This window comes from Herpailurus yagouaroundi, unplaced genomic scaffold, assembly GCF_014898765.1.
Source record: "Herpailurus yagouaroundi ecotype Mexico unplaced genomic scaffold, PumYag 165, whole genome shotgun sequence".
NCBI classification, from domain to species: Eukaryota; Metazoa; Chordata; class Mammalia; order Carnivora; family Felidae; genus Herpailurus; species Herpailurus yagouaroundi.
Window position 1 is genome coordinate 6,278,749 of NW_024412406.1, and position 16,318 is coordinate 6,295,066.

The 16,318-nt window shown below is 37.9% G+C and overlaps 1 pseudogene; it reads right to left on the reverse strand.

Annotated features, from left to right (window-relative positions):
- Positions 1 to 637: 637 nt before the first annotated feature.
- On the reverse strand, positions 638 to 14,484 carry LOC121038013 (6-phosphogluconate dehydrogenase, decarboxylating-like; annotated as a pseudogene).
- Positions 14,485 to 16,318: the final 1,834 nt, after the last annotated feature.

The following is a 16,318-nucleotide window of genomic DNA, read 5'->3' on the forward strand; positions in this document are numbered from 1 at the left end:
GGGACTTTCCTGTAACTATGGATTTTTTAAGAATAAAAATGTAAAAAACTTAAAAATATTATTAATTCTTTTTACCTCCTCAGAGCTTTTATGCTAATAGGCCAATGAGTGTCTGTTTTTGGTTTTGTTTTTGTTTTTTACAATGGATCTTTTATTAAGTAGGGAAACAAAGGAATTCCGTTTCAATTTGAGCAAATTCCACAGAAACTGCGCCCATCTATGTGTGCTTCTATCAAGTGAAACTGCCACTGACTCCCTAACCACAGGGGTTACTTGGAAAACTGTTTCCCGGAGCTGATTCTCATGACCTCGCACACGGTCAACTCCTGGTTGGTCTTTTTTTTTTAATATAAATAAAAAAGTTTAACATTTATTTATACTTGAGAGACAGACACAGAACACAAATGGGGAGGGGCAGAGAAAGAGGGAGACACAGAATCTGAAGCAGGCTCCAGGCTCTGAGCTGTCAACACACAGCCAAACACAGGGCTTGAACTCATGAACTGTGAGATCATGACCTGAGCCAAAGTCAGACACTCAACCGAATGGGCCACCCAAGTGCCTCAGCTCCTGGTTGGTCTTAAGAAGCAAGGGCAGAGGGCAAGGTGGTTCTCACAGATCTATGTTACAAGTAAACTCAGGTTGGCTCCTTCAGGAGTCTCTTATGAGACTTTATTTTAAGAGGTCTGATCAGAAAATAGGGCAGAGGGCTGTGTGAGCAGTGCTGAGTGGTAAGTGGAATGTCCCAGTCTGTGGCACTGTGGCGGGTAACCAGTCCGATTGGGCACTGTATGAAGATGATGCCATGCTGCCACCATGGCTTGTCCAATTAGTGTGATTAAACTGCCCAGGTTTGGCCAGGAGTTCATAAATGTGAGCCCCAAAGTAACCCCACTGGGCCTGGATAAGGTTGGCAGGTGGCATCTCGTGTCTGTACCCATCATAGAAGGAAAGGGCGGTGGTGAAGCAGGGCACGGGAATACCTGCCTGGACACCAGTGCTGACTGCCTGCTGCCACAAGTCCTGGTAGTTTTTAACAGCTGAGTTAAAAAAGTCATCTAGGGGCGCCTGGGTGGTGCAGTCGGTTAAGCGTCCGACTTCAGTCAGGTCACGATCTCGCGGTCCGTGAGTTGGAGCCCCGCGTCAGGCTCGCATCAGGCTCTGGGCTGATGGCTCAGAGCCTGGAGCCTGTTTCCGATTCTGTGTCTCCCTCTCTCTCTGCCCCTCCCCCGTTCATGCTCTGTCTCTCTCTGTCCCAAAAATAAATAAACGTTGAAAAAAAAAATTAAAAAAAAAAAAAAGTCATCTAGTAGTAGATTCTGAAGTTATGGGTTTTGATCAAATGCATCTTTTATCTTTCCTAGGAACACACTCCTAATGGTGCAGACCCCCTCCATGTCAGGGTGACGCCAACATAGTTGAGGGTGCAGCCAAATTCCGTGGCTGCTTGTCTTCGCAGCATGAAGCCTTGTGCACATAAGATGATCGTGGAAGCATAGAGGGCCTTCTGAATGTCCTCCACGAATGATTTCTTACCACCTTCAAACTGGATCTTTGGGGACCCTTCAGCTTTTTGCTAATTTAAATCCTCTCATCCTTCAGAGATGATAAACATCAAGAAAAATTGCTTCTGCAAGGAGGGTGACAGGACCATGGTACTCCAAGGCTGAGATGGTGGTCCACTTTCCTGTGCCCTTCTGCCTCTCATTGTCCTTGATCGTCAGCAGCAGATGTTTGCTATTGCTGTCTTGGAACTTAAGAATATTGGCTGTGATTTCAATCCTAGCTCTGTCTTATTCCATTCCTCAAATGCCTTTGCCATCTCATTGTGCTCCATGCCTGGAACATCTTTCATCAAGCGGTAAGCCTTATGGATGAGTTTGCATTTCCCCGTTCTCTATTCCAGTGTGCACCATCTGCACAAAGTGTCCTGCTCCTTCATCTCCCACCCAGTCACAAAATGATGTGTGGCCAGCCTTTTTTGTCCCTCTTGGCCATCCTGGGCCCCTTCCTCTCCACCATTAACTCTACTCTCCACAAACAAGATACTCTTGGCCTTGAGGTCTCAACACTGTGGTATCCCTGTATCCAGAAGTTCCTCCATCAATGATGATGTCACCAGCGTCTAACAATGGTACTAATTTTTCAATGAAATCATCAACAGCTTAACCAGCCATCACAAACAGTCTGATCGGCCTGCACTTCTTCAGCCTGGAGTGAGCATCAACCACTTTGGTTGCCTTTGCCCCATTGGTCAAGAAATCACCAACTTTGGAGACTTTTCCATTAAAAGAACACACCACAAAGCCATGGTTATTCATGTTCAAAACTAAGTTCTGCTCATGACAGCTGTTCCAATCAGTGCACTACCAGCTGGGACCATGGTGATGGTATCAATGGAGCTGAGAGGAAGTGGCAGGAGGTCAAAGCTGAGTCCCGTTGCCGCCAATGAGTTTTGTTTTGAAGGAAGAGTATTGGGAGTGCCTTCTTGGCTCAGTTGGTTAAGGACCCAACTCTTGATTTTGGCCCAGGTCATGATCTCTCGGTTGTGAGATCGAGCCCCACATCAGACTTCACGCTAAGCGTGGAGCCTGCTTGGGATTCTGTCTCCCTCTCCCTGTGCCCTGCCCCACTTACGTGCATGTGCGCTCTCTCTCAAAATAAATAAAGAAACATTTTAAAAAAGTAAAAGAAGAATCTTGTATAACTTCTTAAGCATTTCACCTGTTAAGGGGGGGTAAGTTTTCCCCCTCAAAAATTAGAATGTTAGGGGCGCCTGGGTGGCTCAGTCGGTTGGGCGGCCGACTTCGGCTCAGGTCATGATCTCACGTTCCGTGAGTTCGAGCCCCGCGTCGGGCTCTGTGCTGACAGCTCAGAGCCTGGAGCCTGTTTCAGATTCTGTGTCTCCCTCTCTCTGACCCTCCCCCTTTCATGCTCTGTCTCTCTCTGTCTCAAAAATGAATAAATGTTAAAAAAAAATTAAAAAAAAATTAGAATGTTAGACTTTTAGCAAAGAAAGCTTCAATTTCACCAGAAAATTAAATAAATATATATATATATATGTATATACACACACACACACACACACACATATATATATATTTCTAAAACTTAAAGCTTTGTTTTTGGGGCAACTAAATGAAACCTTGTAAATGCTCAAACTGGCCTTGAGGGGAGTCATACCATACTTTTATCATTTTTGCTGGGTCAACATAATTACAGGAAAGGCAAGATTTGGTCACCTGTCACATCTCTCGGGAAATACCCCCCTCCAATATTTTTGAAAAGTCTGGATCAATTTGCCTTTGTCATTGTGGGTGCTTCGTGTGGCAAGTGTACATTCTAATAAATATTCTACACAAATGAATGTGCTTCTGGGGACCCAACAAAGTTGCAATCATGAATGACTTCTAAGTCTTATCTATTATCAACAGAGCTGTTAACTTAAAGCTTTAAATGAGGTAGCTTCTATAAACACTGCCCAGCACAAAATATACATTGATTATTTTTAAGGTATGTGCCATCAACAAATAATGTATCAGGGTTTTTAAGAGAACATGAGTTGAATCAAGATGGAGCATTATGAACAGCTATTAATTTAAATTCTTTTTTCCCTCCAGCTTTATTCATATATAATTGACATGCAACATTGTGTAAATTTAAGATGTACAATATGTTGATTTGATATAATTATATATTGCAAAATGATTACCACCACAGTGTTAGCTAACACTTTTATCACATCACATGATTACTATTTCTTTTTTGTGGTGTCAAAAACCAAACTGTGCATACTGAATAAAACGAAGAAAGGTGTTTCTTGCAAGGCTTTCCACCAGCAAGCTGCAAAACTCAAGGCTACGGGAGCAGTAAACCCTGAGTTGTTCACAAAGGGATTTTTATGGGGTCAGTGAGGACATTATTTTGCAGCTAATTGGTTGTCTAGTGGGTTTTTTCCCCTATTTGAGTCAGGGTAGGTGAGTCAGGGGAACAAGAAAGTCCAGAGATAGCATGAACAGATGTGATGTTCGGGGACGAGCTGGTATCCTCTGCTGATTTCTGGGAAGAGCCATAAATTCGTGTTAGGTTAGGTTACATTTCCTTCATGCACCTGTGCTGACCACCTCTATTTTGTCCTTGACATTAGTGACTCCGTTTTAGTTTGGTTCTACAGTGGTGAGAGTTTTTAAGATCAACTCTTTAAGCGACTTACAAGTATATAACAGATATAACAGAGTATTGGAAAACTGTTAAATGGTCATGGAAGTCGTCTCTACCAGGAAGTGAAAGTAGTAATGTGGCTGGATTTACATTGGGTCAGCAGTTGACAATTATATGAGAAACAGACAAAGTAGATTTTTTGGTGGTAGTCAGGCTGGCCCGGAAGTGCTGGGTGCTAGTTTGGAGTAATGAGGCCTGTACTCTATTAGAGAGTCAGAGTGGGACAGGTGAGGCCAGAATACCTTCTACGGAGACTTTAACAAGTGGAGCTGCTGCCCTCCCACTTGTAAACATGATGAGTCAACACACAAGATCAAGAAAAATGCCAAGGAAAACAATGGGTTTATGACAAGGTTCCAGTTTGGGAGATAAGCATCACAAAGCACAGTTTTTTCTTCTACCTTTAATGAGAAGGGTTTTTATAAATGGGGTGCCTGAATTCGAGAGTTGTTGTAAGGTCTACTTAAGAAAGGAAAAGGAATTTTCTGATTCTAGATGCCAAGAGAGGGTCTCTGGGCCATTTATATTAGTTAGCTTTCATGGTGATTGAGATTGTTAATATATGTAGAAATAATATTTCAATTATATCCAGTATCCATCCTTTATAAGGTAAAGTAGTAAACTCAGTGGCCTATCTGAGGAGCACCAAGGATTGTTTGAGTGAAAAAGGTATGTTAAGAATTTTATCATTCTGAATTTGGGCCTACACTTGGGAAAGACAGTTTTAAAGAGATTTGTTAGAGGAAACTGGTCATTGCATCGATATAGACTCAATCACAGATGCCTAAAGTTAGGAAACTATTACTTGGTTTAGAAAAAGCAAAATATTTAAAATATTTAAAGTAAATATGATAGCAAATATAACAGATATTTGAAACCACAGGCTTTTCAGAAACAAAGAACTTTCATGTTAAAAATGACTTAAATTGTATGTATTTTACCACAATTGGAAACAGAAATAACAATTTAAAAAATGGTTTAAGAGCATAAAAAAACACAAAAATTATACTCAAAGATCAATCTTTTTCTGAACTATGATTTTTAAGCTTTCTTTGTTTTCTAATGTATGCATTTATATATGCATGTATTTAAACATGCACAAATAGGCATAAAATTACTTAGGTGTTTAATATTAAAAAAAAATATTAGCCTCATCAGCAGGTCCAGGACAATTGCTACCCTCACTGAATTTACCATCCTAGTAAAATTGCCTTGGTTACCTTGAGAAACATGTAAAACACACCTACCATACCATACCAGTATCTCTTTGCAACTACAATATCATCTATAGTAGCTTCAACTTAAAAAAAAAACAACTAAGCAACTTTTAGTCATTCAGTTATAGAGAAAACTGGGAAGTAGGTAACTGAGAACTGTCACACACTAGCACCTTAGCAGGATTTGCTTTGTTTAGGAATATTACCCAAACTTATCCTTATGGAATTTTTCTGTATTTACATGACCAATATTTAAACTTCACTTAAAAGAACTAAAGTTCTACTTAAAAAAAAAAAGACAAACTTTTTGATAGGTTGACTACACCAGTATTTATTTTCTCTTTATCTTATAATGTAGCAATTAAATCCATTAATATGATTCAGGTGAACTTGTTCTTTTTCTTTCTTTCTTTCCTCACGAATTTCAACTTTTTCAAGTTCTTAAAGGGCCAGCATTTCAAAAGCATTTTTACTTTCCTTTCTTGGAGTTTGCTTCCCTAGGCTAGTTTAAATAAGAGCATAATTAGTCTTTATAAACCAATCATAATAGGAGTTCCTCTCAAATTGAGAGAATTTATAATATAATTTATTAATATTCCCTGGTATAAATGGCATATCAATACGTTTCCTTAGAATGTATTTCACAGAAGACATCCAGATGGCCAACAGGCACATGAAAAGATGCTCAACGTCGCTCCTCATCAGGGAAATACAAATCAAAACCACACTGAGATATCACCTCACGCCTATCAGAGTGGCTAAAATGAACAAATCAGGAGACTATAGATGCTGGCGAGGATGTGGAGAAACAGGAACCCTGTTGCACTGTTGGTGGGAATGCAAACTGGTGCAGCCACTCTGGAAAACAGTGTGAAGGTTCTTCAAAAAATTAAAAATAGACCTACCCTATGACCCAGCAGTAGCACCACCAAGAATTTACCCAAGGCATCCAGGAGTGCTGATGCATAGGGGCACTTGTACCCCAATGTTTTTAACAGCACTTTCAACAATAGCCAAATTATGGAAAGAGCCTAAATGTCCATCAACTGATGAATGGATAAAGAAATTGTGGTTTATATACACAGTGGAATACTACGTGGCAATGAGAAAGAATGAAATATGGCCCTTTGTAGCAACATGGATGGAGCTGGAGAGTGTTATGCTAAGTGAAATAAGTCAGAGAGAGAAAGACAGATACCATATGTTTTCACTCGTATGTGGATCCTGAGAAACTTAACAGAAACCCATGGGGGAGGGGAAGAAAAAAAAAGGTTAGATAGGGAGGGAGCCAAACCATAAGAGACTCTTAAAAACATAGAACAAACTGAGGGTTGATGGGGGATGGGTGGGAGGGGAGGGCGGGTGATGGGCACTGAGGAGGGCACCTGTTGGAATGAGCACTGGGTGTTGTATGGAAACCAATTTGACAATAAATTTCATATTTAAAAAAAATTAAAAAAAAACAAGATGTGGTATATATATATAAAAAAGAATGTATTTCATACTCAATGGAAAAACCTTATCACATTCCTGGAAAAAGTTGGGATTTCCCCCTTTTTCATTGTGTGCTCTTTTTAGTAGTATTTTTCCAGGAGTACTTCTTCAAGTCCAGCTATGGGCTCACTTTGAGGTGTTATTAATATTTTGTCTTTGGCATGAAAAAGCTGTTTTTACATCTTGATTTGCCTCATTTTGTATACTTCTATGGGATTCCTCTTTCTTTTCCAAAGAAAGAAAAAGTCTTGCACCTTGCAGATTTCTTGGGAGGTCTTTAGTCTTCAGACAAGCCAGAAGCAATTAATCCCATTCCATCTACATCCCCTCCTAAGTGTATTTGTGAAAGTCTCATACAAACAATTATAGTTCTTTGCTTTTCAAGTAATGCAAACGCTTGCTACTCCCTTATTATTTTTGTAATGTCTTTTCAGATTTCTATTGAAGTGTCCTTTTTCACTACTGACATTGGTAATTTGTGTCTTTGCTCTTTTTTTCTGTATCATTCTGACTGTTGGTTTCATTGATTTTTTTCTATTGTATTTTGTTTCATATTTCATTGATTTGTACTTTTCTCTTTATTATTTCCTTCCTTCTGCTTGACTGCAGATCTCAGAGACAGCTACCTGTCCTAGAGCTGACAGTTATCAGGGAGGGTATTTTCAGTTCTTTTCAAAAAACTTTATGACTGTGGAATGTGTGTGGTATGTAAATTTCTGGGTGATGGCTACTGGTAATGCTTTTGGTGTCCACCCCAGTTAAGGCAAGAATGTCCTATTCCCTTATTGTAATTCCCTCACACTTTTTGTTAAGAATTTCTTATAGATGGCATAATGTGTCTTATGTCACAACACATTAAGGTGAAAGGATTACCTACATTTTTGTGATGCAAAGAGTGAATGATCAGGGGATTTTGGATGGTGGCAGCCTGGTCCCTCCCTCCATTGTAAATATCCCTGTCATCCAATGATTTTATCTATTGATGAGGTTTGAATCAATTATTTCATTTCAGGTTATAAAATGTGTTTTTGAGAAATCTGTAATTTCTATATCACAATCCTATAATTTCATCCCCACCATTAGGTAAAGAACTTTCTTGCATAAAGAAGAATAATTTTGGATCTCTGAAATATAGTTAATAGAGTAAAGGCAAGATGGACACTTAATTCCATCCTTTTAATTGACATTTTTTGAAGTAAAGATTTTTTAAATGCTGTGTATTAGATTTTTTTTGCTTTCTTCCTTTTTTATTATTATTTACCCATTTAAAATACATCTATATTAAATGCCTTAAACAATTACATTCATTATACTTGACACTCAAATCATTTCAAGTTTGGCCAATAGGCACTCCTTCATACTGGCTTCTGTGACCTTTGGAAATGACCCTTCGACTTTGACAATTTCCTTACTCCTTGACAAAGCAGAATGTTCATCTTGTAAATTTCCAGATCCACATTGAGAATCAGATATTTTTCAGAAGTCCCTGAGTCCTTTTACTTTTTATTATTTAATTTTTAAAATTTTATTTAAATCCAAGTTAGTTAATATATAGTGTTTAATATATATACGGTTTCAGGAGTAGAATTTGGTGATTCATTAGTTACATATAACACCTAGTGTTCATCCCAACAAGTACTCTCCTTAATTCCCATTAACCATTTAACCCATCCCCCACCCAATACATCTTCAGCAACCCTCGGTTTATTCTCTGTATTTAAGAATCTATTATGGTTTGCCTCCTTCTCTGTTTTTATCTTACTTTTCCTTCACTTCCCTTATGTTCATATGTTTTGTTTCTTAAATTCCACATATCAGCGAAATCATATGATATTTATCTTCCTCTGGCTTATTTCCTTTAACATAATGTGTTCTAGTTCCATCCATGTTGTTACAAATGGCAAGATTTCATTCTTTTTGATTGCTCAGTAATATTCTATTGTATATATATATGCCACATCTTCTTTACCCATTTGTCAGTCGATGGACATTTGGGCTCTTTCCATAGTTTGGCTATTGTTGATACTGCTGCTATAAACATTGGGGTGAATGTGACCCATGGAATTTGCATTTTTGTATCCTTTGGATAAATACCTAGTAGTGCAATTGCTGTGTTGTAGGGTAGTTCTATTTTTAATTTTTTGAGGAATCGCCATACTGTTTTCCAGCGTGGCTGCATCAGTTTGCATTCCCACTAGCAGTGCAAAAATCCCTCCACATCCTTGCCAACATCTGTTGTTTCCTTGAGTTGTTAATTTTAGCCATTCTGACAGGTGTGAGGTGGTATCTCATTGTGGTTTTGATTTGTATTTCCCTGATGATGAGTGATGAGCATCTTTTCACGTGTCTGTTAGCCATCTGGATACCTTCTTTGGAAAACATGTCTTCTGCTTATTTCTTCACTGGATTATTTGTTTTTTGGGTGTTGAGTTTCATAAGTTCTTTATAGATTTTGGAAACTAACCCTTTATCTGATGTCATTTGCAGATATCTTCTCCCATTCCATCAGTTGCCTTTTAGTTTTGCTGATTATTTCCTTCACTGTGCAGAAGATTTTTATCTTGATGAAGTCCCAATAGTTCATTTTTGCTTTTGTTTCTCTTGCCTCTGGAGACATATCTTGTAAGAAGTTGCTGTGCCTGAGGTCAAAGAGGTTGTTGCCTGTTTCCTCCTCTAGGATTTTGGTGGTTTCCTGTCTTACATTTAGGTCTTTCTTCCATTTTGAGTTTATTAATTGTGTATGGTGTAAGAAAGTGGTCCAGGTTCATTCTTCTGCACGTTGTTGTCCAGTTTTCCCAACACCATTTACTGAAGAGACTGTCTTTTTTCCATTGGATATTCTTTACTGCTTTGTCAAAAATTAGTTGGCCATACATCTGTTGGGTCACTTCTGGGTTCTCTATTCTGTTCCACTGATCTATGTGTCTGTTTTTGTGCCAGTACCATAGTGTCTTGATGATTACAGCTTAGTAATACAGCTTGAAATCTGGAATTGTGATGCCTCCAGGTTTGGTTTTCTTTTTCAACATTATTTTGGCTATGCAGATTCTTTTCTCTGGTTCCATAAAAATTTTAAAATTGTTTGTTCTACCTCTGTGAAGAATACTGCTATTATTTTGATAGGGATTGCATTGAATGTGTAGATTGCTTTGGGTACTATTTAACAATGTTTGTTCTTCCAGTCCATGAGCATGGAATGTTTTTCCATTTCTTTGTGTCTTCTTCAATGTCTTTTATAAGCTTTCTATAGTTTTCAGCATACAGATCTTTTACCTCTTTGGTTTGGTTTATTCCTAGGTATTTTATGATTTTTGGTGTCTGAGTACTTTTAGAAGGAAATGGCGTTTGGAAACCATAATGCTAGATATGCTCAATGGGTGTTAGCTGTGCTCAGGGCCATTTGGTGGTCATTAATTCCAGCCTCCTCAGTGGGCAGAGCTAGGGCACTTGTATTTTTTCAAAGGAGAAGAAATCATGAATTTATTATGATATTTCAAATTCAGGATTAACATTAAAATATTTGAGTCAAATTTTTGATTATGTGCTTATATTGTGTTTCTTTTACATGGAGTATTTTACTATATAATAATATTAAATTTAATTATATATTTGTGTGTATATACAGATAATGTCAAAAAAATTACCAATAATATTACCAACAAATGAACTACCATTAAGATTTTTTTGAACTGTATTTGTCCATGAAATATATTCTATTCCATTAAGTATTGAAAGTTAAAATGCTATGTGAAAAAAGAATTGTGTGTGTGTGTGTGTGTGTGTGTGTGTGCGCGTGCACGCTTATATCTTTAACTTGATATACAATTAAATTTATTTTTTCTTTTAGTTTTCATATTTTAGGGCTCTTGCTTCCATTCCAATCTATTCTGTTCTGTTCCTTCTCTTTTTCTATAGCTACTAATTTTTTTGTAACAAGTTGTAATTCGTACAGGTTTAGTACAAAAAATTCTTTTTACAAATGTAATTTGCTAAATAAACCAAATTCTTTTCTTATACAAAAAATAGCATGCTATATATGTTATTCTGAATTTTTCTTTTTCCACTTAATGTATCTTGGAGATCATTTCATATCATTTCATATAATTTCATATGTATAGCAATCTTCTTCAGTCCTTTTTATGATTGTACACTATATTTTTAAAAATTTTTAATGTTTTTATTATTTTTGAGGGAGAGAGAGAAAGAGAGAGCATGAGCCGGGGAGGGGCAGAGAGAGGGGGAGACACAGAATCTGAAGCAGGTTCCAGGCTCTGAGCTGTCAGCACAGAGCCTGACATGGGGCCTGAACCTGAGAACCTCAAGATTATGACCTGAGCTGAAGTTGGACATTTAACCTACTTGGCCACCCAGGTGGCCTGATTGCACACTATTTAATTTACCATAATTTATTTAACCAGTCTGTATGGATGAGCATTTAAGTTGTTTCTGGTTTAAAAAATATTTTTTTTTGCAATGAATAACTTTGTACATAAAATCTTTCATAATTCTGCCATTTTTGATGGATACTTAGAGGTGGAGTTGCTGAGTCAAAAAGTGAGCACATAAGTAGTTCTTTTAGTTACTGTCGAATCATCCTTTATTGTTGTTACCTCTATTTGTATTCTCACCTATCATGGGGTTGTTCCATTAAAATAAAATAATACATTGCCAACATATTGCATTTTTGCCAATTGGAAGTGAGATCTTAATAAAATTTTAATGTATGGATGGTGTTGAGCATCTTGTCATATGTTTCATTCTTCTGTATATTGTTCATTCACATTGGTTGTTTCTATTTGTTTGTTGTAGAGTTTTTTGCCTCAAATTTTAGGATATCTTCATGTTATAAAAATATCACCACTATGTCTATAAGTTATAAATCTTTTCTTAGTTTGTCCTTTTTATTTATGATATTTTTTTCTTATATAATTTTTTTTTATTTTAGTGTAGTCAAACTTATTTTTTCTTTTATTGTTTCTAAGTTGTGAATAAGGTATATTTTCCCAACTCCGAAGTTGTAAAGAAACTTATTCTGATTTTATTTTTCTATTGTATAATTTCCTTACTTTAATTTTTTGTATTTCAGATCTCAGATGTTTGTGGTGTTAGGGCGAAATGAAATTTCTTTTTCCACATGGCTATCCTTTATTCCAATGTCATTTAGAAATGTCTACCTTTTCCTCGCTAATTTGCAATGCCGTCTTTGTTTTTGTAAAAGAATATATTTTTAAAGGTCAAAAGTTCATACAAATATTTCCGGTTTCAGAGCTAGAAGTTCTCTTTAGTATTTGACAGACACAAACTGCCTTCATTTCAAATAATGCATACTCAAACTCATCCTTGAATTTGGCTACGTTTGTTTCATGTTAGGTCTTATCTAAATGTAAACAGGTTAAAAACTGAGGCAAAATTTCCAAGACACTATCCTATGCTATACTACAAAGACGTATAAGTCATAGATTCTGTAACTAGGAACTTATAGTCTAATGAGAGAGACAGATAGATATATAGAGACCATTTCAATGTATTTTCAATATAAAGTTTACTGATCTATGCACAGCATTTGCAAAGATACATACGTGGACTTGGATTCTTCAAAAACAAGATGTAAAGAAACAATGAGGGCAAGATGAAACAGTTATATTTATTTTATGTCTACCCCTTGATTATTATTAGCCTTGTTTGTTTTAATTCTTAAATGTTTATTTATTTATTTATTTATTTTTCAACGTTTATTTATTTTTGGGACAGAGAGAGACAGAGCATGAACGGGGGAGGGGCAGAGAGAGAGGGAGACACAGAATCGGAAACAGGCTCCAGGCTCTGAGCCATCAGCCCAGAGCCTGATGCGAGCCTGACGCGGGGCTCGAACTCACGGACCGCGAGATCGTGACCTGGCTGAAGTCGGACGCTTAACCGACTGCGCCACCCACGCGCCCCGATGTTTATTTATTTTTAAGAGAGAGGGAGAGAGAGAGCATGTGAAAGCATGGGGAGGGGCAGAGAGAGAGTCATAGGCTCCAAAGTGGGCTCTGTGCTGACAGCAAAAAGCCTCATGTGGGCCTTGAACTCCCAAACCGTGAGATCATGACCTGGGCCAAAGTTGGATGTTTAACCAACTGAGCCACCCAGGGGTCCTGTTTTCATTCTTATTTCCAAAGTAGCACTAGAAGGCCTGCACATTTGGTTGAATAGATGCAAATAAGGAAAGAAAATTACACGTGTGAGAGTTACAGCCCAAGGATAATGAATTCTTTAGGTTCTAGTGAAGAAGCAGCTCTGCATTTCATACTTAAGGCCAGAAAACAGAAAAACTTTGAATTATCTATTTATTATCTGAAATTTTTCCCATGGAAGCCAATGTTTCCTTCTTTGGGTGAATCCTCACCTCCAGCACCTGCATTGCTTGATTAGGTGGCGTACTTGTCGGGGCACATGGGTGGCTCATTCAGTTGAACTTCCAACTTTGGCTTAGGTCATGATCTCACAGTCTGTGAGTTCAAGCCTTGCATCAGGCTCTGTGCTGACTGTGGAGCCTGCTTTGGATTCTGCGTCTCCCTCTCTCTCTGCCTCTCCCCTGCTCACACTCTGACTTTCTTTCTCAAAAATAAATAAACATAAAAAAAAATTAGATGGTATAGTTCTCAATGATGTGGTCATGTGGACTTACTTTCTGCCTGAGGCTTTTAACTTTTAATTAACCCCCCTTTCCCCCTGCGCCTCCCACTTGGGATTAGAAGGACTTTTATTACTGGGAAAAGGATGGTTTTAATTCTCCGCTAACTGGAGGATACATCCTAATTGGAGGATGGATGCCTGGGACAAAGGCATATGAACTGTTTCCTCACCTGAGAAGCTGTTCAGGAAGAGCTACTTGTAACTGTATTTCTCCTTCTGAACAAATGCCCATTCCAGACTAGCATTGTATATTAAAATGCTCCCCTGGGGAGATAGGCGGAAAAAAGGAATGTTAAAGAGACGTCTAGCTAATAGCTCATGTGAGAAATAGCATGTCATTTCTCAATCAATGTCATTTCTAAGTCTTGAAAGGAAATTATTTATGGGTAACGGTTACCTGCCCGTTCATACATCATTTGATCCATTTCTGCCCCCTAGGTTTGGTCAGATGGATTCAGAGATGTAATTTTAAAAAATCACCTTCAGTTGCTCCTTTGGAGTTTGGTTGGAGTGTTCATATGACTTACCAGGCTGATGTATTTGTATTAATGGAATTACTATAGTTGCTTCCTTAGCATGGTAGATGGGAATATTTGAACACGTACCATGGGGCATGATAAAAGCAAAAGAAACAAAGATAGAAAGAAAAATATAATTGAACACCTGTCTACAAAATGTGATTTGTTGTACTTTCACCTTCTAAATATACTCTCATCAGAAGAGGACATGGTAGCCTATTGTTTCTCAAGGGCTTTGAAGTCAGCTAATTCTTTTCGAATTCTTCAACTAATTCTTTGGCTCATGAGATAGATGAAGTATAGCCATTTTATATTAATAAGTATAAGTTTTTGAGTACTTACCTTGTACTAGGCATGGTGGGCTTAATGTATACACTGCTTAATTTCATTTAATACTCATGTTAATCTTATATGACATGTACCATTATCCTCATTACAGTTCTGAAATTTAAGGGCTAAGAGTTTCGTAACTTGCACAGAGTGACAAAAGTACTAAGATTTGGAAGTAGGTCTGATTCCAAAGCATACATCCTTAGCAACTATGCTTTATCCAGGTGGAAACCTAAACAATGTTTTGGATTTGGAACTTTATTTTAGACTTAAAATATATGTTAGAAATTTGATGTGATATTTTGGGGAATAATGAGAAGAAATCACTTTCAGTGATTCGAGGTCTGGAAACCAGTTTCTATGGTATAGTAAATGGAGACTAAGCATGCATATTTATTTAGCTATGTGTCTATGAATGAATACATAGGCTTTTAAGATTTTGACTAAGAAATTAGTGTTTATACATGTATAGATATAGATATATATAGGAATTCTTCAGCTGACTGATGGGATGGTTGCATTCTGTGAGATTATTATGAACTCAGTGCACGATTTCCTATAGGATCAATGTTATTCATCATGTTTATGTATTAAGACCAATCCATAAAAAACCCATAATTTTATCTATTTGTTATGGACATTTCCCTGGACTCATAAGTGGTACCTGAAATATAGTAGATAACAAAAAAACATTTTGGTGCATAAGTAAATGAATGAAAGAGGGGCGCCTGGGTGGCGCAGTCGGTTAAGCGTCCGACTTCAGCCAGGTCACGATCTCGCGGTCCGTGAGTTCGAGCCCCACATCGGGCTCTGGGCTGATGGCTCAGGGCCTGGAGCCTGTTTCCGATTCTGTGTCTCCCTCTCTCTCTGCCCCTCCCCCGTTCATGCTCTGTCTCTCTCTGTCCCAAAAATAAATAAAAAACGTTGAAAAAAAAAATTTAAAAAAAAAAAAAAAAGAATGAAAGAAACCCGAAGAATAATACCAATTATGTTACACATGTAATATTATTTCTATTATTGCTTCCACTGGAAGATACATTCAGAATTCTAACTTGAGATATCTGTAACTTCTCTTTCTTCTCTCCTTTCCTGAATACACAGAAGTATGAGCGGAGACCCTTCATCAGGTCACTGATCCAGTTTCCACAGTTTGGGAAGAGGTCTCCAGCAGGCCTGGATGAAGGGCTGAGCAGGGGATCCCAGAGGTTGGTGGTAGAGGCTACAGGAAGGGGATGTTGGAGAAGCATAGGAGGTGGTGGTGGACTGTCAGAGCAGGTGCACATGTGTAGAAGAAAGGGAGGCTAGGAGATCTTTACTTAGGGTGAGGTGGAAAGAAGAACTTTTACAGCCTGGCCCTCAGCATGGAAGAATTGCATGTAAATCAAGATGCTGTGTGTGTGTGTGTGTGTGTGCATGCACGTGCAATGGGAAAATATTTTTATTGTAAATTCATAATAAACATCAGTCTCACCATTTATAGCCATAGCACAAGTATATGTTTTCACACTTCAAATCCCAAACCATTCATAAGAAGAATTCTTACAAGAGACAGGGAATTCAGCTACACCAGACTAAGGATTTGTGAGTCAGACAATGGCATTTAACAAAATCTGAGGAAAATATAGCACTTAGTCCATTTTGGATTCATGCATATTTGTTGAGAAGAGCTCCGTGTACGCAAATGATGACTTGTAAGACAAATAAAATCCAAGGAAATGGGATACCTGTGATGGGATAAAATCCAAGGAAACGGGATACCTGTGATGGGCATGCTTGGGGACAGGCTCACGTGGTTTGTTTGTAATTACCAGTACTGACACCAAAAACTGTTAGTAACTCTAGAAGAAGCAGAAGATATTT